This window comes from Leucopleurus acutus (assembly GCF_964270905.1).
Source record: "Leucopleurus acutus genome assembly, chromosome: 3".
Taxonomy (NCBI): Eukaryota; Metazoa; Chordata; class Mammalia; order Artiodactyla; family Delphinidae; genus Leucopleurus; species Leucopleurus acutus.
In genome coordinates this window covers 49645664-49667638 of record NC_139145.1, presented here as the reverse complement: position 1 = coordinate 49667638, position 21975 = coordinate 49645664, and the positions used below count along the sequence as shown (strand labels likewise).

Here is a 21975-nt window from a genome sequence, read left to right as displayed (position 1 = left end):
GGCGGTGGAGGGTTGTCTTGGAGTGTTTGGGTAGCAGGCTTTATAAAGCTGCAGAAATATATATTCTATCAAATGAGTAAATTGGGCCTTACCGTGGGGGGGGTGATGGGATTGTGTTGGGATGGTTAGGGCTCAGGCCTCCAAGTTGGGGCCTCCACTGCAGACACTGTCATTCTCCTCTTACGGATGGACCATTTGAGGCACAAAGAGGCACAGTGCTGACTTCAAGGTCCCACAGCTAGGGCAAGAGATAGAATCGGAGAGAAAAACCAGGGTCTTCTCTGGTTCTCGCAGGAGAGGTGGGGTGTCATGATCAGTGCCCAGTGTCCACCCTGCACTTCTCTTCTGCCTCAGTGTCTCCAGGGTATGGCCCAGGAGCCCAAGGGCTTTCCTGACACAGTGCAGGAGCCCCTTCATCTCTCAGTGGGGAACAGAGGCCCAGAGAGGAGCAGGGACTCGCACAGGGCCACACACCGTGTCACGATTGAGACCAGACACAGAGCTGTCTCTGTTCTGACCAGGGAAGGGTTTGTTTCCTGAAAACTGTCCCTGTCCCCCACCCCTCCTTTGGCAGGCTGGGTAGCTGTAGCCCTCAGAGTGGCCCAGACCAATGCTGGGGGTAAAGATGGGTGTGTCCGGGGGAGAGAGCTGCCGAGGAGGGTGGGGCAGCATCCAGGAGAAAGAACACCAAGGAGCCCAGACCCCAGGCGGAAACCAAATGTATTTTCTAGGTCCTGAGAGGATATCTGGAACAATGGAAGTAGAATGGGGGAAGTCAGACTATAAAAAGGGCTTCTCGATATCCTTACAAAAAAAGAAAGTAGAGTCTTTAGGTTTGACTTTTGTTTCTCTGAAGGATGTTTATGTAACTTCCTGAAAGCAGGATCCCAGGGCTCTGTGAAGTTTCTCAGATGCTGTTGTTTATAGATAGACTCAGGGCTGTGGAGCTGGGAAAGACTTGATAGGGTAGTCTTCCCACTTTACTGTTGGTGAAACTGAGGCTCTGAGAGGTGCGGTGAGGAGGCTGCTGCCTGAGGCTGCACAGTGAGGCACAGAAGACTTGGGATGGGAGCCTGGGTCTTGCGGCGCCTTTTAAGGGGCGGTTGTCTCGACTTACTGTTCCCGTGGCCTTGGCTGGCCTGGATGCTCGCGGGGACCGTGGAGGGCCCCCTCTTGGAAACACTCAGAGCTGCTAGAGTCAGGACAAGGCCAGGTCCAGTCTGCGGTGAGGTGTGCCCATTGGATGGTGACCTGCATGGTGGGGAAGCGTGGCGGTATGCTTGGTGATGCCACCCCCGTCCAGATGCTGGGGCCCAGCTGTGCACTATCTGCCCAGCAGCTGGGAGCTGAGAGTCACACCCAGTGGGTGCAGAGGCGGGAACTATTGTATATCGATTCATTCTGTTCTCCTAGCCCTGAAGGGATGACTAGGCCCTGAGCCCTGATAAGTGCCCACGCCTGTGGACTAAAGTGGCCAACCGTTTGGGCTCCAAGTTCAGACATGAGGGGACCAGAGAACCTGGGGGAGTGCTCTTCCTCTGCTACCTCCTATCTCTGGAGTATTCCGTGATCTGAATCCATCTGTTCTCACTAGTGCAGGGGTATGTAAGCCCCTAAAATCTTTTGCAACATTTTGTGGGCATTTCCATGGATTCTTTTTCTGCAGAGAAAATCTGTAGGTCTCATCAGGTTGTCGGAGGGCTTGGTGTCACCCAAAGTGCTGATGGGAGGGCAGGGGGCCGAATGCATGCTCTACAGCCTTGAGAGAAGGTTGCTGGAGAGGCAGTATGGTGCTAGTCGAAAGTAGCGTGGTGGCAGTGTAGCGTCTTGGTTCAGAGTATGGTCTTGGAGGCCACTGTTGGCTTCTCTAAACTGGCTCTTCCTCTAAGCCAGCTCCTGTGTGACCTTGGATAAGTTACTGTGTCTGTGCATCAATTTCCCCATCTGTAAAATGGGAAAAATAAGAATAGTTATCTCACAGTGTTATAGGCTTTCAAATAAGATAATGTGTTTAAAGAATTTATCCTGGTGCCTGGTACAAAGTAACCACTTGGTTAAAGTTTGCTATTATTATCAGTTTCAGCTTGGCTGCTAATTTGCTGTGTGATCCTGTTAAGTGCCTTATCTTGGGGTCTTAGTCTCCACCTGCAGCTCTGTTGGGCTTTTCAGGAGCTGCAGGGCGAGGTTGGAGAATAGGGGAGGGAGGAGGAACCTTCCTCATCCCCCGGCTCCCCAGCCCAGGCCCTCACTGGTTCCTTGAACATAGCTTTGTCCTAAGGCAAGATTATGTAACCAGTGGGGCCCAGCCAGGCAGGACATGATTCTCAACCTCGTTTTGTCCTCCATTGTCTCTTCCTCTCCCTTCCCCCCACAGGGCTATTGCATTAGCTGACCTGTTCCCCAGGCTCCAGGGATGAAATCGAACCTGTGCTATTCTGCCACCAATTGATTTAGTCTGGAGGTTTGCTGGGCAAGCGGCCCCTCCCCTGGCTACCTGGGGACAGACAGAGCTGATGCCTCTGTGCCTGCTTTGGGGGTGGAGACCGGACCCCCTTTTTAGGGGGATAGGCAGGCTATAAGCTGGGGGGTGGCACCCTTGACCCATGGCCCCTATGGCTTGAACGGGTACCCTCCCCCACCATGACTCCCTCCCCACGAGTGACCTACCCATCCTTGCAGCCCAGCGCCAAGACTCCTCTCCCAGAAAGCCTTCCCTGGTACCTTGGCTGCAGGGAAGTCTCATCTCCTGAGCTTTGCATTCTATTCTCTTCAAGAAAACAAAGGCCACAGACTGGCAGGCCACATCTGCCCCACGGGCAGCTTTTACTTGACCCATGCCAAATCTTGAGCTAGTTGCTAACGGGAGATTTTACGTAAGAATCCCAACTTCTGGCTTCAAAAATGAGAAGATCATACAACTTTGAGTGTAGTGCTCCAGTGGCCACTACTGGAGATGAAGCACGTAAGCTCCTCTTTGCCCCACTCCCCCGCCCACTTCGCACACTTATACAGTCTTTCTAGCCCCTAGGTGTCTGAATTTTGACCCGGTCCTGTAGGCATGGCCAGCTTTCTCTCCTGCGCCGTGGTGTGGTCCCCCGTCTGTCTGCTCTGTGGGCTCTTTGGTGGTGGGGGTGGTGGGGGTCTGACTCATCTCTGTGTCCCTCGAAGCCTTGTGCTCAGGCTCAGGACTGTGTACACAGCAGGAGCATAATAAGTGCTTCCTTTATGAATGAAGGCGGGGCATTGCTACTCCTCACCAGCTGTGAAGATTCCATTTAATGGAAGCCTCTGGATCAGCCTGTCCCATGGCCAGAGAATCCTCCTCCCAGATAAGCTGTGGCTGCTTAGCCACTGACCCAGGCAGCTTCTTAAGCTGCGGATAAACAGTCACTCAGAGGGTTGTCCCCACGGTGCAGTATAAGCAAGGAGAGGGACGTTTCTCCTGAAGCTGTCCCCACGTTTCACTCTCCCAGGGGGCTTGGAGGAGCTTGCGGGGAGAGGGAGGCTGGGATCAGCAGCCTTCAGGTGGCATCGAGTGCAGACCTCGGCATCCTGGGGAGACAGCGGGATGGGGGGAAGGATCAGCTCAGGTGTTTCGTGGACTAGGCTTCCCCTCCTTCAGGCCTTTCTCTGCTGTATTCTGCTCCTAGAGTGTGCGCTTTAGCCACCAGCTTCTTTGTCCAGCTATCTGTCTGTCCAAGGCGTATTTCACTCTTTTAATTGAAATCCGAACCTTCCCTAGAGGCCGGCTAAGCTATCTCCTCCTTGAAGAGGTCTTAGCTGAGAGGTCACAATTGTGCTGGGGACAAGAAAAACCTGGGAAGCTTGTAGAAAGAAAAGAAGCATGCAGGTTTCTGGCCCCCATCTTTGATTCCTTCAGGGTGCAGTGTCCCCCTCCCTAGAAGATTCAGATGCAAGGGTCTGTGGACACGCTTTGAGGACCCTGCCTTAGCTCAGGGAGGCCAGGGCTGGTAGGGAGGACCCCTGAATGGCAGCTGTGTGACATCGCGTACCCCTCTCCCTCTGCGGGCTTCTCTCTTACCCTGGGTGCACTCATACGCTGGGCTCCTCCTGTTGGTTGTGGCTGAAAGCGTCTGGTGAGCCATCCTTGGACGGGATGACGGGGGATCCGGGCAGGTGCCAGTGTCTGGGCAGGGCCCACAGAGATTTCACATTGTTCAGCTAACAGCTCAGAAGGGGAATGCCCTGATGTCAGGGCAGGAGGCAGGCTGGAAGCCCCGGTCTGAGTGGGCAGGGTCTGTGCCCAACGAGGTTGGAGGACTGGCCCGGGCTGCCCAGTGACCTGGCCACAGGCTGAGGGGCACCGTGATGTGTGATCCTGTGGCAGGCAGGCTGAGGCGTCAAGCACAAGCCTATACAAGCCATTTACAGAAGGGTAAACTAAGGTACATGGAGGGAGAGACTCCCCCCGTGTCACACGTGAGTGTGTGGAAAGCCGGGCTTGGACCCCAGATCTTCTGACTCCCGGGCAAGAACCCACTCCTCTGTCCTCACCTCACTCTGCAGGGTCGCTGCCAGATCTCCCAGCTGGGACAGTCTGCTTGTCTGTGACAGCCTTGAGGCTTGGGCCTGGAAAAGTGAAGCCACCATCGTCACAGCCACCCTGGAGGCATGAAACCGGTTGGGTGTGCAAATTACCTCTCAAACATCCTCCATCCCATTTTTTTTTTTTTTTTTTTTTCCTTAAACTGTCTCTGATGGGCCGGCTGCCTCTGTGCCCGTTTCCGCCTGGCACTGGGCTTCACGCTCTTTATTCTGAGAACAAAGCTTCCTTCTGACAGTCCTCCTGCCGACAACGGGAAAAGGGCAGGCATGGCACTGGGCCTCCCTCCTCCGCCTCCTCTAGCTGGGAGCATGGGGCAGCCTTTGTCAGATGCTGGACCCCAGCAGCACTGGTGGGCTGGGAGGGAGCCCAGCTGCAGCCCAGTCCATGTTCCCGCTGGGGCTGGAGCCGCCCTGTGGGCTCAGCTGTCAGACCCAAAAGTGGCCAAAGTGGTGGGCAAAGGTATCGGACAGGGACCGGCGTAAGTCCTGTTCTGGTCCAAGCAGTTACTTGTCCCAGGACTGTTCATGTGACAGCCATCAAGATTCCAGCTGGCACAGGTGGAGTTTCATTTCCGCCTCCAGGCAACCCTGGTCTCCTAGGGGACTGCAGAAACTAAAAGGTGCTCAGATGAGGGCAGCCATAGTCCCTCATCCAACACATTTTTATTGAGCATCTACTTTGTTCCAGGCACTTTTCTGGGCACTGGGACACAGCAGTGAACAAAACAGCCCAGTCCCTGTTTTGGACTTGGGGGTGACACTCTGGCAGTGGGAGAGAGTCAACAAACCAAAGAATACTAGCTACCTGTCAACTGGCAAGAAGTACCTGCCACAAAAATAAAGCTGGGTTGGGGGTGGACAGTGTGACTGAAGGGAGTGGCGCTGCTGTGTTGGGGGTCATGGAAAGTTTCTGGTAAGGGGACAGGAGACTCCAGGAGGGGAGCTAGGGAGCCACAGGGTATGTGGGGAAGAGCATTCCAGGCAGAGGGAACAGCAACGCAAGGCTTTGAGGCAAGAGGGTGCAGGGTGTGCTCGAGGAGCAGCAGCAAGGAGGCTGGTGTGGCGGGGGCGGAAGAATAAGAGCCGTCTTGGGAGGAGATGTGGCCAGAGGGAGTCTGCCCGGGGGCGGAGGGGATTGCCTAGGGCCTCCTGCCCTTCAGAGGACTTCGCTGTTTGGTCTGAGTAAAGGGTAAAGTAAAGAAAAGCTGCTGAGCAGCTCGGGCTGAGGGCTGCCTTGTTTTGACACATGTTTGAGAGGGATCCTGTGGGCTGCTGCGTGGAGAGAAGCCTTGAGGCTGGAAGCGGGCTGCCCGCCAGCCAGTGGGTGCCACAGGTGAGGGAGGACGGCTCAGCGTGGAGAGTGGGAGGCGGCCCGGGGTCAGATTCTGAATTGGTATCACTGGATGTGTGCCTATGGATTAGGTGTGGGCTGTGAGAGGAAGAAGGTGTCAATGGCAAGGTTTCTGGCCTGAGGGACTGGAAGGCTGCAGGACAGCAGGTTTGGGGAGAGAAATGGAGATTTCAGGTCAGATGTTTTAGGTTGGAGCATACCTGGTGGGAGGGGAGACACATGGGTAGAGGTTGGTCCTGGGCCTGCACGTTCCTGTCGTTGAAGGGGTGTGAGGGGTGCCCTGTAGGACCTCCCGAACTCTGAGAATCTGTCTGTAAGAATAAGTATTTCCTGGGCCTTTCGTGTTCTTTTTCTTTCTTTGTAAACCTCCCCCTGCTTTTCCCTTCCTCCTGGACAGAGGAAAAAGGCCGATTCTGAGGACTCACTGTCTTGGTGGTGGCCCTGGCCTTTCCGCCTGCCGTGCTTCTTGGGTGGGGGGCTAGGGGGAGCCCTGGAAGGGGAGGCCAGAAGCCTCAGGCCTTGCCCTGGCTCGGCTGCCAACAGAGAGAGGTTTCTCTCTGTGCCTTGGTTTCCTCTCCTGCACCCTGACGTGTTAAGCCGGCCCCCCGGGTTCTGAGGGTGGCAGGGAGCACTTGAGGAGGCTGGATGCGCAGAGGTGAAGAACCTGACTTGAAGTCCAGGGTGGGTGCGAATCCTTGCTTGGCCGCCTGGCTGTGAGACTCTGGGCCAGTGACATAACCTCTCCGAGCCTCAATTTTCTCATCTGTGAAAATGGGCCAACCATAGTACCTGCATCCCAGAGTTGCTGTGAGGGTTAAATGAGAAAATGCACATGAAGCACTTAGCCAAGGCCCTGGTATATACCACACCCAGTTATCAGGGGCTGTTAGTGACTGTGCAGTCGGTCAGGTTAAGGGGTTTTGCCTGGTAGGTGGTGGGGACCATGGAAGGCTGTCGAGTAGAAACCTGGTACTCATGTGGTCTGAGGAGGCTGCTGTGAGTTTGGAGACTTGGGCTGAGCCCCTTCCACCTGCCGGAGTGAGAACTGAGGGCCAGCCCTGATGGACTCTCCTGCCCTTCCTTTAATTGTGGGTCTTCACTGACTTGGCATGGGCAACCTCTGTCTTTTTTTTTTTTTTTTTTTGCGGTACGCGGGCCTCTCACTGTTGTGGCCTCTCCCGTTGCAGAGCACAGGCTCCGGACGCGCAGGCTCAGTGGCCATGGCTGACTGGCCCAGCCGCTCCGCGGCATGTGGGATCTTCCCGGACCGGGGCACGAACCTGTGTCCGCTGCATCGGCAGGCGGACTCTCAACCACTGCGCCACCAGGGAAGCCCTGGCAACCTCTGTCTTGAACAGGTCCCTTGGGGAGGGGGGTGGTCATTTTCCCTTTGTCTCTACGTCCCAATGGCTGACCTTAGGGGATGTGAGTGTGGGGCTCTGAGGGTGGGTGATTGAATGTACTCGAGTTGTCTGGACAGGATCAGCGGGGGCAGGGCAGGCCTGGGGTGACATTCCACTGGGCACTTGGATGTGGCCTCGGTTGCTGGTCTGGGTCCCGGCTGGGTGGTGCTTGCTCCACTGGGACCATGGAGAGGTTGACAATGGGCGGAATGTGGCCCCCTTAGGACCCACACTTCAGTGGTGCCCAGGCATGCTGGCCGAGCCCTGTGCTTTTGCAAGCCTGTTACCCAGCAGTTGAATCGTGTCCGGACGGCCAAGGACATTTCAGATTCCCCCAGGGCTGGCAGCCAGGCTGTCACCAGGCATTGCTTGTTTTCCCAGGGTCCAAGGGCTTTTCGGGATGGAGAGGGCTCTGGAGATATTCCAGGAACTTTTCTTAACAGCTGGGTAAATTGAGATCCAGAGAGAGCAAGGCACTTGACCAAGGTCTCACAAGGCCGCCTCCCTCCTATCTGTCACCTCCCTCTGTTCCCGTGTCCCTTGCTCAGACTCCTGGCCTCCTGCCCGGACGTTTGAAACAACCTCCATCTTCTGGGCTCTCTAAGAGCTTTGTTTGTCTTCCTATTATCCTAATCTTGCCATAACCTGCCAGGCACACATGCTGTTCGAGTGTGTCTGCCCTCCTTTCCCCTCTGGTCCCAGACAAAGCACGGAGGCTCTGAGCGCAGGCCCCAGAGCCAGACTGACCTCAGTTTGAATCCCAGCTCTGCCCCTTCCTAACACAGCGAACTGGGGCAAGATACTCCACATTTCTGAGCCTCAGTGGCTCTGTCTACAAAATGAAAACAGTAGCAGTACGTAGTTTATGATGTTGTCTTCATGACTAAATGAGATAATACGTGAAGTGCTGGGTATAATACCTGCCCAGAATGAGCTCTCAAAAATGGTCATTGTTGGGAGTTCCCTGGTGGTCTAGTGGTTAGGATTTGACACTTTCACTGCCGTGGCCTGGGTTCAATCCCTGGTCAGGGAACTGAGATCACGCAGCCAAAAAAAAAAAAAAAAGGTCATTGTTACAAAGACCCATCAGTGCTGGTTGAACTGAAAAGTCAAGGAGGGCATGGAAGAGTAGACAAAGCTCTGGACCTGGAGGAAGAAGATGTGGGCTCCAAGTTCATTGCCAAACGTTGCCTCACCGTGTACTTTTGGGAAGTCACTCTTCCTCCAGGAACCCCACTTTCCTCATTTGAGAAAGAGGGAAGAAATCCCTGCCATGATCTTAGAAGCTTGTCATGTGATGCCAGAGCAGCATCTGTGAAAAAGCTTTGCATCTGTGCAGTGATTTAAAAATGGCACAGTGGTGGCTGTGGTGTGCCGATGGTGACGAGGACGTTGTAGCCACAGCAGTGGACAACTGGCTGGGGTGGAGGCTGGTCAGTCTGCAAATGCTCAGCACCCACACAGGCTTCCCGTTCCTGCCTGCCTGCTCCCGCCTCCAGCAGCCCGCCTTTAGCATTAGCCTCAGCATCGCACACTCGAAGACGTAGGAGGTGCAAAGACCCGATGGCATCTTCTGAGCCATAGTGAGTTTTGGGTTATCTGTGGCAGATCCCATGGAATGTAGGATTACAGCCAGGCACTGGTTCAAATCTCAGCTCCGCACTTCCCAACTGGAAGCTCGAGCCAGCTGCTTAACTTCCCTGAGCCTGTTTCCACATTTGTAAAATGAGGCCTTGATGAAGCAGAGGCCAAGCGTTTAGCAAAAGGCATAGCACACGGTTATAGGGAGAGGTTGTATCGTGGTGGAGCATGGTGCCTGATGGGCTTACGGGTGGCGGGAGTGGGGGCCATTGTGCCCATTTCTGGGGATGAGCAGTGGAGGTCACTTATACTCCAGAATTGCCCAGCTTCGAGTTAGAAGGGCCCCTGGAGTCATCTGGCACCATTCCACTTTACTGGTGAACAAAGCGAGGCCTGACAGGAGCGGGTACTTGGTGGGGTCACTGGCAGGTTAGTGCAAGGCTGGGCCTAGGGCGAGGCGAGGGAGGCCCTTAGAGGCAGACTGTGAGGAGGACTCAGGGGCCGCGGTGCGACTCTGACCAGTGTCATGCAGGTGCATGCCAGCGCCTGGGAGTGGGCGCCTCCTTCATGTTTGTGCCTGCTGCCTGGATGCCCCACCCTAGCCCAGTCTAGGACTAGAGCGCCAGTCTCCTGACCCCAGGAAGTGGTCCCCGAACCTTGGGGGTGTGGGGACAGCTGTCAGCTACCTTGTAGAGGCTCACCAAGGTCCCCTGGCCCCTTTAAAAAGGACCTTCGATAAATAGGTCACCTGCCCGGTGCTTTTTACTCTGTCTCTGCTCTCTAGCGGTCTGTGATGCAGAGAAAGCGAGGTCCTCCCGCCCCCTCTCCCCACCTGCTGCCCCTTCCCCTGCCAGCTGCGCCTCCATGTAAGCATTTGAGCCCCTCACCCTGGAGGGGAGGCATGTTAGCGGCGGGCTTCTGTCACGGGACAAGCCCCAGCGAGTCTGGAGGGATGAGGCTGCTTTCATGCGGGCCCTGATGAAGCTTCCCTGGTCTTAGCAGGCCTGGGTTGTGCCCACCAGGCCTCCAGGAGATTAGGGGGCTTCTGTGGCTCCAAGTGCCTCAAGGCTTTCCCTTCGTCTTTGTTGCCCCCAGTGCACCTGGCTTCCCTCCACTCTGGCCACAGGGCCTGGAGCCTTTTCAGTTTCCCCAAGGCTTCTGGGAAGCCTGGTCTTGGGATGTCCATCTGGGCCAATCTCCCCATCACCACCTCCGGGCCTGCAGGCTGGGCCTCAGGTGACCTGTGAAGAGGTGGCCACAGCTGCTGATCCCTGCAGGGGTTCCTGGGATCACCCTGCGCTGGCAGGAGCCTAGGCCACCCTTGTGGTTTGATGTGAGGGGCCTTGGACAGTCAGCAGTTTCCATCCCCAGGTCCTACATGTACAGACATGCCATTATTTTCCCCACTGCTGCTCTTGGGACCTGAAATTCTGCTACTTAGCAAGTTTCCTGGTGTTCTCCTTGGTGTCCTCTAAAAAGGCAAATACCAGGGCTTCCCTGGTGATGCAGTGGTTAAGAATCCACCTGCCAATGCAAGGGACATGGGTTCGAGCCCTGGTCCAGGAAGATCCCACATGCGGCAGAGCAACTAAGCCCGTGTTCCACAACTACTGAGCCTGCGCTCTAGAGGCCGTGAGCCACAACTGCTGAGCCCGTGAGCCACAACTACTGAAGCCCACACGCCTAGAGCCTGTGCTCCGCAACAAGAGAAGCCACCGCAATGAGAAGCCCACACACCACAACTGTGTGATCATGGCCGAGTTGCTTCTCCTCTCTGGGCTTTGTAAGGCCCTCTTCAGCCCTAGCACCTCCGCACTCTGGCAGTTACCCTTCTTTCTTTGCGGGGGTTAGGGGACGGGGCAGGGAGGGCAATGGAAGGGCCTGGCCACCGAGCGGGGTTGGGTCAGGGACCAAAAGCCAACATCACAGGCGCTTTGACCACCTGCTGGCCTGATAGGAGATATCAGTCCTTCTTCCTCTTCTCAGGACAGGCAGGGAAACTGAGGCCTGGGGTGAGGGAAGGGCCCTGCTTGGATCGCATAGGCAGTCAGGCAGGGCTGTAGCCAGAGCCCGGTTACCCTTGCTGACAGTGAGGGCTCAGCTGCTCCTGGCTGCCACCTTTCTTGAGAGGAAGCCTAGGGCCCATTGGCATCAGGGTCAGGGACATGCTTTCTCCTCTTCCGTGGAAGGCACCTCTGGCAGGGCAGGGGTGAGCGAGCGGGATCCCTGCCTGCTGAGGGGTCCCCTGGGCATGGGGCAGAGTCAGACAAGACATCCTCTTCCTGAGGTTCCGGAGGTAGGGGTCGGTGGCCTCTGGCAAGGGACATGGTGGTGAGGAGGCCTGGAGGCTTCTGGGAACGTGGTTGGTGGCTCAGGGTGCCCTAGGGCCACCCGCTCCCTCCCAGAGAGGGAATTGGGTGGACAGTCATGCTATTTGTCCTGGTTCTGGGATTAGTTGTGACTGTGTTACGTGAGGAGCGCGGAGCCATTAAGAGGATGCGGTGACGCGAAGTGGAGTGGAGCTGAGTGGCTACTGCCTGGAGCTCGGGTGGGTCCTGTCATTTTCTCCCTGGCCTCCCTGTACCCTCTGACCACAGCCCCGTGTCCCCTCCCTCCCGTCCAGTCCTCCCAGGTCTGTCTGATGTGTGTGTACCCACGGTGTGTACGTGTTCATACCAATGCAGGAGGGGGCCAGGGTGCAGGGGTTAGGGCGAGCTGGCCCCTAAGCCTGGCACTGGGTCCTGTCTGCATTCAGGACCAGAAGTGGGTTCCTCAAGTGTCCCAGCCCCCAGTACTGCACCAGGGAGATGGGCCAGGGCTGACCTGGCAGATTCCTGATGGAAAAGGAGACCATGGCTGAGGGGTGGGAAGGAAGGGCTTAGCTTCTCTTTGAGCTTCTCCTGACAGCTCAGCAAGTTCACAAATCCACCTGAAGCCAGCAGGTCTGCGAGTTAAAGATTTACTGCAAGGCCATGGGGGGAGCTGGAATGACGAGGTCCCCGGGGCTCAGATGTTACATTCATGGCTTCAGTCCTATCTTGACGGTGAGGCTATGGCTTGTTTAAGTCAGAGGGGCTGCTACAGAGTTTCCATTTGGCTTTTTCCACTTGGCTTTTGGAGAGGGGTGTGGTCACAACCTCCCTGAATTTGTATGGAGTATGGCATCTGTCTGGGGAGAGTCCACTAACAGCCTTCATGATACTCTCAAAGGGTTCTTGTTTTTAATTTAATTTAATTTATTTTTTATTTCTTTGGTTTTTTTGCGTTGGGTCTTCTTTGCTGCGCATGGGCTTTAGTTGTGGCAAGTGGGGGCTACTCTTCGTTGTGGTGTGCGGGTTTCTCATTGCGGTGGCTTCTCTTGTTCCGGAGCACGGACTCTTGGCGCGTGGACTTCAGTAGTTGTGGCTCGTGGGCTCTAGAGCGCAGGCTCAGTAGTTGTGGCGCACAGGCTTACTTGCTCCGCGGCATGTGAGATCTTCCCGGACCAGGGCTTGAATCCACGTCCCCTGCGTTGGCAGGCGGATTCTTAACCACTGCGCTAGTTAGGGAAGTCCTCTCAAAGGGTCCTGTAACCCCAGGAGGTCACAAACTTCTGATCTAATCTCTACCCCTTGCTGTCCAGGTAAGGAAACAGGCTCAGAGAAGGGAAGGGTATTGCCCAGAGGGAGCCAATGGAAGCACTGGAATGCTGATGTGGACTCCAGGCCCACGCGGAGTTTGCTTCCACATCCTAGAGGTGGAGGGCTCCCCCACCCCCCATACACCTGTTTCTCAGAATCTGTCAGGGATCATGTGGCAACCTGGAGTGGGCAAGTGGGAGGGCAGGGGCCGGGGCTGACCAGCATTTCCCGGCTCCTCTGCAGGGGTGGCAGACGGGGGAATGAATAATGGTAAACTTGTTTGTACTTCTTTGAGAGAAGATGACAAATAACTGAGGTCGTGATTGGGAAGTGCTTGTACCTGGCGTTCAGCAGACCTGTGAGGCTGTCCAGTCACCGTTGTCCTTTGAGTTGTGGCCCCTTTAGCTGAGATCTCCTGCGTCTGAGCCTCACCACCTCTCTCTCCCGTTCCTCAGCATGAGGCCTCTGCCTGGGGCATAGAGGCAGCCTCCCTTTCTCATGTGGGGTCTCTGCCTATCTGGGGATGACACAGGCCCCTGGGGCGGGGGAAGGTGAAGACCCTCTGGCTGAGGTCCTGCCTCTGGGGATCTGTGGTGCCCCTGTCTGCCCGTGAAGGAAGGCTTTCCCATTGCCAGAGGAGCCGATCAGCCTGCGCTGAGGCAGCTGGGGCTGGTTACCTGCAGGAAGCCTGTCTCTGGGTACGTTCTGGGCCGCCGACCTGGTTCAAGGATGGTGTGGAATGCTGGGCAGCTGCCCGGAGGTTACAAGCAGGGCCTCTGAGGTGGGCCGGCTTGGGGTTGTCCTGGTTCTCCCCCTGCCCAGCTGTGTGACCTTGAGTCAGTTGCTTCGTACCCTCTCTGAGCCTAGGTTTCCTGCCTGTGAGAGCGCGTATGTCGGCGACACCAGCTCTCAGCGTGAGGATTGGGTGTGATAAATCAGGGAAAGCTGGTGTGGGGCTGGCAGGTTACCAGGAGCTCAGTCAGTGCTGGCTGCTGTCAGCGAGGGAGGTTACGATATTTGCAAAGAAATATCTTTCTGTTTTTTTCAAGTGCCTGTGATCTGAGCCTAAGAAAAATAGCTAGGAATGGATTTGACTCTGCGTAGATGGATTTGGGGGTTGGGTGGAGAGAGTCCTATTTTGGGGAGTTCCGTGGGCTAACGAAGAGCTTGCCTTGTGAGGGTCCTGCCCACCTTGGTCTGCCCTAGAGCGTCAGTGGCACCAGAGGGCAGCTGGTCCTGACCTGTCTTGTTCCCCACTCTGCAAACCGCCTTGCCCCCAGCTGTCTTGTTTGTTTGCTCAGTAAACTCTTTTCTTCAGAGCTGGTGCAAAGATAAACTCTCAACTCAGGGCTTGTTGGAAGAAACACAAATTCTCAACAAGCGGCGGGTATAAGTTCTTGAGGTTTTTGTTGGGCATCCCCCTCCGGGGAACCCAGAACAAACGCCAGGTTGAGAACTGGGGAGTGAACCAGCGCTTTATGCTTTGTTTGCCTGTCAACTGATGCGTGATTTGTGGGTCTGCTTCCAAGAAGGATCGTTAGAGGCTCCTTTTGATGTTAAAACACACGTAAAATGCATGAAAATGAAAACGGAAAGTGGTATTCAAGGGGAGTGGAGCATGGGGTGTATGGGCGCTGGCTTATGTCAGCTGTCCTAGGTGAACACGGAGGGCGTGTGTTGCTGAAGGATGATGAGCTGGCGCCTCTGTGCTGAGACTCCCAGTTACCCGCTTGTTAGCTCTGTGGCTGGGCAAGTCATGGGCCCCCTCTGGGCCTCGGTTTCCTCATCTGTAAAACGAAGGGAACGTAGGTCATGGTGCTCTTGTAAGGATTAATAGTGGCATGTAGTGCAGGCATATCATGTCTAATAAATGGAAGTTCATGTTTTAATGCATTTAGCTTGGCGATTCCTCATCGCACATTCAAAAAGGGAAAGGTCGTCGGCAAGGGCACTTTGCTCTTAAGTACCTGCTGCGGGTGGGAGACCGCTTCTGCCTTGGAAGGCTTTAGGTGAAGTTGGGGACCAGTGTTCTAGTTATAATTGCAGCCGACATCTGGCAGCATAAATCCACTGCATGGTGGGGTGTGGAGCCGGAGAGCTCATCTAGGACTTCTGACATCCACAGCTGGCAGAGTCCAGCTCGCGGCTGAGGCTGGCCTCGGAGGAGGACGTGCAGGGTTTTAGTGGGTAAGAAAATGGGCCAAGGCAGGTGGGGGTGGGGCAGACCTGGCAACGCCACCCCGGGGGGGGGGTCCTTTTCTCTCTCTGGACCTCAGTGTCCCCATGTGTTCACTGCAAGATGAACTGTACACTCTGTCACCCTGAGACCCTTGAGCCAGACTCCTGCCAGTCCCTTGGTGGCAACCGTGGAATCCGGGGTGACTGATGGGCGGCACCTTAGCCCCCAGCCAGACGGTACTGCGGGGCTATGGGGGATGGTGTGTGCAGCAGATTACAGCAGAGGAAGGGATTTGCTTCTGGTCTCTGCCTCCCAAGGGTGTAATTGCGCTGGAGAAACTCCTGCACAGCTGGGAAGCAAATGTGGAGGATTTTCTTTGCTGTACGTGGTGGGTGGGGCAGGCTAGGGCGGGGTAGCTGGTGGAGCAGCATGGCTGTGGGGTATGGCTGGGTAATGGGTGGTGGCGTGACTGTGCTGGGGGTGTGACAGGATGGGAGGGGCCCAGTCAGCTCTGGGGAGTGGCCCTGGGATTGCATGTGGGGCTACCAGTGCCCGGCTGGCAGCCACCCCTCCTCCCCGAGGCCAGGTGCCCATTCAAATAATTTTGAGCCTGCTTGTGGGGCTCTCCCTGAACTCCTCTCAGCTCCCCGCCCCATACTCGTGCCTGTGACCCAGATGCCCGTGATGACACCATTGGAACATCTCGGCACCATGTGAGTTTGCCTGTCCATTCGTGTGCCTGTGAGAGGGGAGGGAGTAGGGGGCATGGTCAGGAGTGACCCAGGCAGGGTGAGCATGGGCTGGGTGAGCATGCGGGGCTCTGGGGACCTGCTCCATTCACCCGGCAACAGCATCACACCAGATAAAACCTTGGAGCCCAAAGGCCTGCATCTTCAGTGCCCAGTGCCAGGCTTGGTACCTGGCGGTGCTCAGGTACAGAATGAGGGAGCAGGGAATGGATCCTCTGCTTGTTCCCAACTTCCAGTGTGCTCCCAAGCCTGACGTCTCTTCCTCTTTCTGGATCCACTATCAATTTGATATGTGGCCTTGGGTCAGTTCCTTCCTGAGCCTCAGTTTCCAACTCCATTAAATGGATAATCATTTTGTTAGCCTGTATCACTATGTGCCAGGCACTGAGCAGCTTTACACATATCATCTCTCTTACTCTTGGCAACAGCCCTGCAAGATAGATTAGTATAAACCCTATTTTATACTTGGGGACATGGAGACTCAGAGAGGTTGAGAGATTTGTGCAAAGGTCACAGGCTGGTAAATAATGGAGGCAAGGTTCAAGACCATGCAAGCTGGCTCCAGTCTGAGCCTTTAACAGAGATGCTAGCAGCCATTGCATCACTGCCCCTCAGACGGTTGGGGTGAAACAGCATGATGCATTCGGTCCTTCACAAGAGGCCTGCTGCACCTGGCAGGCAGCAAGTGCATGGGAGTTGGGTTGTTAAGTGCATTTTACCATAAAAGGCACAGGGAGCTCTTGGTCTCATTCCTGGAGCCCACCTGTCTATCCATGGCAGAGCTGGACCTCCTCCCCAGTCCTGCTCTCTAGACAGCTTGGTCTCCGAGAAGTCCCTTGTACCTCTGCCTCCTTTTCCTTTGGGTCCTAGAGAGGATTGTGGGGGCACCAGAGCATTTTGGAGTGACGGGTGGGGTTGTGAATGACTTTCAACTCCAGAGCAGTGGCCACAGTTACCGTGGTATTTCCCGAAAGTGCAGTGTTGCCATGGCATCTCCATGACAACCAGAGCATCTCATTCATTATCCCCAGCACCTTGGCAGGGAAAGCTAGGCCTAGGGCTGGGAGAGCACAGTGGAAGCCTGGCCGAGGGCTGGAGGCCTTGGTAGCTGAGGCCCCCTCATGCTCTCCCCTGTCCCTGCCAAGATTCCCCTATGGGCTCTGGATCCATCACCCTTGGGGTCTGGGTTCAAATTTCAGCTCTGTCACTGACTAGCTATATGGTTTTGGGCAAGTGACTTAGCATCTCTGAGCCTTATTTTCTGCCACTGTAAGTGTGAATAATGACAGTACTTGTTGTAAGGATTAATTGAGAGAAAGTATGTAAAAGTGCTTAGCACAGTGCCTGGCTCAGGGTAAATGCAGTTAAAAATAACAATGATGATAATTATAATGGTATTATTGCTATTATTTTTATTATAGAAACACCTGGGCTTCATGGAGGACTGAAAGTCACTTCACCTTGGGCCTCAGTCTCCTTATCTGTAAACTGGGAATAATAACAGCTGCTCATCATTTATATCCTGAGTATTCAGTAAGGACCATTGCTGGGAAAAGTGATGGGAGCTTCCACAATGAATCAGACTTGTCCCTGCCCTTTGGGGCACCCAGGCATGTGGGGAAGCCCTCTGTGTGCCAGGTACCAGGCAGGGCCTGCCCATGCACAGGTCAGTATATCCTGGTTCTGCCCCGTGATCTGCAGGTTCCAGGGCACAGAGCCGTGTGTAGAAATGCCCCAAGTCTGCTCTGCATGGACCACACACTCAGATGTGCTCGGGCTGGGCAGGAAGCCACATGAGAGAGGGAGGTTGGTTATGGGACTGTGTTAACCCATCTGAGGCGGGCGCTTTATAGTGTCAGCTGATGGTGGCCAGTGGGCGTGTGTTACCAAAATGTGCTTTTTATATTTCTTTTTTTAATTTTATGTATTTATTTTATTTTTATTTTTTTGGCCATGCTGTGCTGCATGCGGGAGCTCTGTTCCCTGAACGGGGATCGAACCCGTGCCCCTGCAGTAGAAGCTCGGAGTCTTAACCACTGGACTGCCAGGGAAGTCCCTAAAATGTACTCTTTTTAAAGAAGTCAGAAGTTCTGACTTTTATATGAAATCTCCTGATTTTAAGATGTTGATAGCTAATCTCCAAGAAAAATGCTGTCAAGGAACAAGAATGCTGCATCCTGTTTTAGCTTGAGGGTCCTGGTTTTCAGCTTCCATGCTATAGCTTAGGGATGGGGTGGGAGCCTAAGGAATGGGACATGGGGGCGGGAAATGGGGTGATGGGTGGAGATGACTTCAGAGAGGTGATGACATTGGAACTAGGGTCTTGAAGGATGAGTAAGTGTCCCAAGGGGTAGGGGGAGGCGTTCCAAGCAATGGGAACTTCATTAGCAAAGGCTTAGATGCATGACCAAGATTGGTGACTGGTTGGGCGAGGCTGGAGTTGAGGAAAACGGCTGGTGATGTCGGCAAGGCCCAGGCAGGCCCAGGGCGGGAGGGAGGTGTTGAGGCCTCAGCCCCCCAGCTGTCCTTGAGGCCTGGGTGGCTGCAGAGGGGTTAGAAACCCCCAGTTTGCCATCCCTTGAGCTACAGGGGTACAGGAATTCAGGCGGGCACGGAGGGCCTTGAATGGCTGGTGCCCGGCCTTTGAGGGGTCGCAGTGGGGCCAGTGCTGGAGGCCCCCGTTGCCAGCTCACTGGTGGTCAGCACTTTGCCAGGGTATTCGGCCTTCTCTGGGGACGGGGGCTAGTTGGCCCACTCTCTTTCTCCCTTTACCCTCTCTCGGGCCTGGGCTTTGCATGGCCTTCTCCCTAGCCTGCTGGCCTCTCTCTGGCCTCTGCTCGTCCATCCAGCTCCCGAGCAAGACACGGCTTCTCAGAATGGGGATTTGGGATTCCAAGGGCTGTTAGAGACTTGAGAGAGAGCGAGCACGGAACTTGATGGTGCTTTGTGCGCTCAGGTGTTACCCACATCGTGAGTATGTTAAATAGGCAACAGGAGGGCATGAAAACAGCGGCTGACCCTTGCTCAGCACTGTGTGCCAGGCACGGCACCTCCTAGGTATCCACTCATTTAATTTTCACAACTTTGGGAAGTATGTCAAGTTTTCCCATTTTACAGATTAGGAAGCTGGGGGCACTGAGAAGTTAAATAACTTGCCCAAGATTACAAAATTACTGGGTGGTAGGGCTTGGGTTTGAACGAAGCTGCCTGGCTCTAGTCTGCCCACGTAATCCTTAGGCTCTACTAACTAGGGCTTTAGGTCCATGGATGGGGTAGGGGACACGGGGTTTGGACTCTGAAATTGTTAAAACATTTTCTAGCATGTGTGCATATTTTTTATGGAGAAGTGTTGTCAGATTCACACAGGGGTCTGTGCCCCCGAGACGCCTGAGACTGCTGGTTGTGTCATCATTAGCACACATGTGGAAAGGCTGTTAATGCAATAGACCAAAGGCCGGAGACCCGCAGTGCCCAGGCCTGCAGGGGATGTGGGGCTAGGTGGCCCGAGTAGGCAGGTGCCCCCAGGCAGCAGGCAGGGCACCTTCGAGGCAGCTCTGCCTCCCCACCCACTGTGTTCCTGCCCTGGCCCCGGGCCAAGGGGTGGGGCTCGCTGTGGCTGCAGGGCAGAGGGCTGCCCTTATCAATGGGAAGTGGGACATGGGTGCCCTTTGGGAATAATTGCAGGGCCAGTCACCTCAGCTCTTGTGGCTCCACCCAGGAAGCCTGCCCCTTCTGGTCCTGCTCTCAGGTGGAATTGCAGGGACTCCCTGGAAAGCTCTGCCTACTGCCTTAGCTCCAAGCTGTGTATGTGTCCCTCACTGTTCCTACCCCTGGTCAACCCTTTCTTGGTCTTCTGGCCAGTTCAGCTACCACTTCCTCCAAGAAGCCTTCCGTTGTCCTCCCCCTTCCTCCTGCAGGGGGATTAAGTGCCCCTCAGTTCTCTCAAATACCCTCCCTTCCCCTGTCACACTCCCTGCATTGTAGGTGCTTGCTTTCTTGGCTGCCCCAGCTTCCTTGTGACGTTGGCACATAGTAGAGACTGAACTGTAGAATATCAGAGGTGGAAGAGCCCCCAGACGCCATCTGGCCCAGGCCCCTCTCTAACAGGCAAGAAGCCCAGAAAGGGGCAGGGTGTGCCTGGGGTCACACAGCACGTTATGGCAGAACTGGGAGCAGACCCGATGTCCAAGACATGTCCTCATTTCACACCCCTGCCTCTTGCTTCTGAGCACATCTTTTAAAAACATTTGTTTTCTTATATTCACAAAAATAATAAATGATTATTGTAGAAAATTTAGGAAACAAAGGCAAATAAAAACCAGAGATAATTGTTACCATTTTTGTTTTGTTTTTTGGATTCGTACCAGTTTCTGGCTTATGCATAAAATTTTTCACAAAAATATGACCATGCATACGGTCTTATAAATGTTTTCCACTTTAACAATATATATGGTAATTATATTTCTTTCTTTCTTTTTTTTTTTTTTTAAATTTTTGGCTGCATTGGGTCTTCGTTGCTCCGTGCAGGCTTCCTCTGGTTGCGGTGAGTGGGGGCTACTCTTCTTTGCGGTGCGCGGGCTTCTCATTGCAGTGACTTCTCGTTGCGGAGTGTGGGCTCTAGGCGCTCAGGCTTCAGTAGTTGTGGTGCATGGGCTCGGTAGCTGTGGCTCATGGGCTTAGTTGCTTTGCGCGGCATGTGGGATCTTCCTGGACCAGGGCTCGAACCCATGTCGCCTGCATTGGCAGGCAGCTTCTTAACCACTGCGCCACCAGGGAAGTCCTGGTAATTATATTTCTATGTCAGTAAATGTCCTCCTTCAACATATTGTAAATGGCTGCCTGGGATTTCATCACATACTTGCATTGTAATTGCTAAAGACAATCCCCTATGGTTGGGCATTTGCTATTATAAACATCCGTTGCTGTTATAAACAGCACTGGGAGTCGTATTCTTGTGGGGAAATCTTGACACACTTCTGCAATTACTCCCTGTAGGATAAATTCCTAGAAGTACAATTGTAGGGTCTCTAGTATACTGTATCCACGCTAAGCATACCATATAGTCTTGGGCTGGGAGGGATTTTGAAGATCTTCCCTGCAACCCCGATTCTGGGTCTGAGGCTCACATTCCCTCCCTGGCAGCAGCCCAGTCCCTCACACCTTCTGTCCTTGTCCCCGTCTCCCATCTCCAGGGGAGCTCTTCTGCCAGATTTCAGCAGCTGCCTCCACTCATGTTAAAGGGAGACTGGAGGACCGTGGTATGGGGGGGCGCTGTTTGGGTGAGGATGTTGGGCAACTTGGGATCCTCAGGTTGGGGGGCTCAGTCGCCTGCTGTCCTTGTGCCACTGTGGGCACGTACCCTGAGGATGAGAGATGCCTGTTGCGTTAAGGGGCAGATAGCGACAGCTGCGATTTCTTGAGTGTTGCTTATGCCGGGCTCCTCTGACAGGTTCACTCACTTGTCCCTTGGCCCCACCCCGATGCTGCAGGGGTGGTGCTTTCCAGATGAGACCACTGGTGTTTGAGAGGGGCTCCTAGCACAGCCAAGCTGCTGATGCCTCACAGCCCTGAGTTGTTTTTTTTTTTTTAACATCTTTATTGGAGTATAATTGCTTTACAATGGTATGTTAGTTTCAGCTTCACAACAAAATGAATCAGTTATATATATACATATGTTCCCATATCTCTTCCCGCTTGCGTCTCCCTCCCTCCCACCCTCCCTATCCCACCCCTCCAGGCGGTCACAAAGCACCAAGCTGATCTCCCTGTGCTATGTGGCTGCTTCCCACTAGCTATCTACCTTACGTTTGGTAGTGTATATATGTCCATGCCTCTCTCTCTCGCTTTGTCACCGTTTACCCTTCCCCCTCCCCATAGCCTCAAGTCCATTCTCTAGTAAGTCTGTGTCTTTATTCCTGTTTCACCCCTAGGTTTTTCATGACATTTTTTTTTTCTTGAATTCCATATATATGTGTTAGCATACGGTATTTGTCTTTTTCTTTCTGACTTACTTCACTCTGTATGACAGACTCTAGGTCTATCCACCTCAATACAAATAGCTCAATTTCGTTTCTTTTTATGGCTGAGTAATATTCCATTGTATATATGTGCCACATCTTCTTTATCCATTCATCTGTCGATGGACACTTAGGTTGTTTCCATCTGTGGGCTATTGTAGATAGAGCTGCAATGAACATTTTGGTACATGACTCTTTTTGAATTATGGTTTTCTCAGGGTATATGGCCAGTAGTGGGATTGCTGGGTCATATGGTAGTTCTCTTTGTAGTTTTTTAAGGAACCTCCATACTGTTCTCCACAGTGGCTGTATCAATTTACATTCCCACCAACAGTGCAAGAGTGTTCCCTTTTCTCCACACCCTCCCCAGTATTTATTGTTTCTAGATTTTTTGATGATGGCCATTCTGACTGGTGTGAGATGATATCTCATTGTAGTTTTGATTTGCATTTCTCTAATGATTAGTGATGTTGAGCATCCTTTCATGTGTCTGTTGGCAATCTGTATAT

The 21975-nt window shown here is 54.0% G+C and overlaps 1 protein-coding gene across 4 annotated transcripts in view; it reads left to right on the top strand.

The window, feature by feature from the left end:
• Window positions 1–21975, top strand: part of NDST1 (N-deacetylase and N-sulfotransferase 1) — an 82546-nt gene that overhangs the window by 19326 nt on the left and 41245 nt on the right. The gene's annotated exons all lie outside the window — the stretch shown is intronic.